The sequence below is a fragment of the Camelina sativa genome, chromosome 12 (genome assembly GCF_000633955.1).
Source record: "Camelina sativa cultivar DH55 chromosome 12, Cs, whole genome shotgun sequence".
Classification (NCBI taxonomy): domain Eukaryota; kingdom Viridiplantae; phylum Streptophyta; class Magnoliopsida; order Brassicales; family Brassicaceae; genus Camelina; species Camelina sativa.
The window spans coordinates 30,093,529-30,093,920 of record NC_025696.1 but is presented as its reverse complement, the minus strand read 5'-3'; positions in this window follow the sequence as shown (position 1 = coordinate 30,093,920).

Here is a 392-nt window from a genome sequence, read left to right as displayed (position 1 = left end):
CTGCAACCCTGTGAGATTTTGAGAGCTTTTTGGGGAGAGAGAGATCTGCTTTGTAGAGAAGAATTCTTGAACTCCTTCTTACTCTTTTTAATCTCTATTGCTTATTATTCAGAAAGATGTTTTGTTCTTCATTGATTATGTCTGAGTAGTTTGCTTGTTAGGTTTAGGGTTTTTCATAGGGATTTTATGAATTATTAGATCTATTTATTTAGGATTCTTTATCTATCTAGATCTTCATCTTAGGTTGTTCTTCATATTAATTCTAGATTGATCACCTAGAATTAATAACCTAGGAAAATAAATTGATATGAGAATATAATTGTTTTCCTGAAAAAACCTTTTGATAAGCAAAATTATTTCTTGCAGAGAGATTTGATTTAATAATTTTGTGA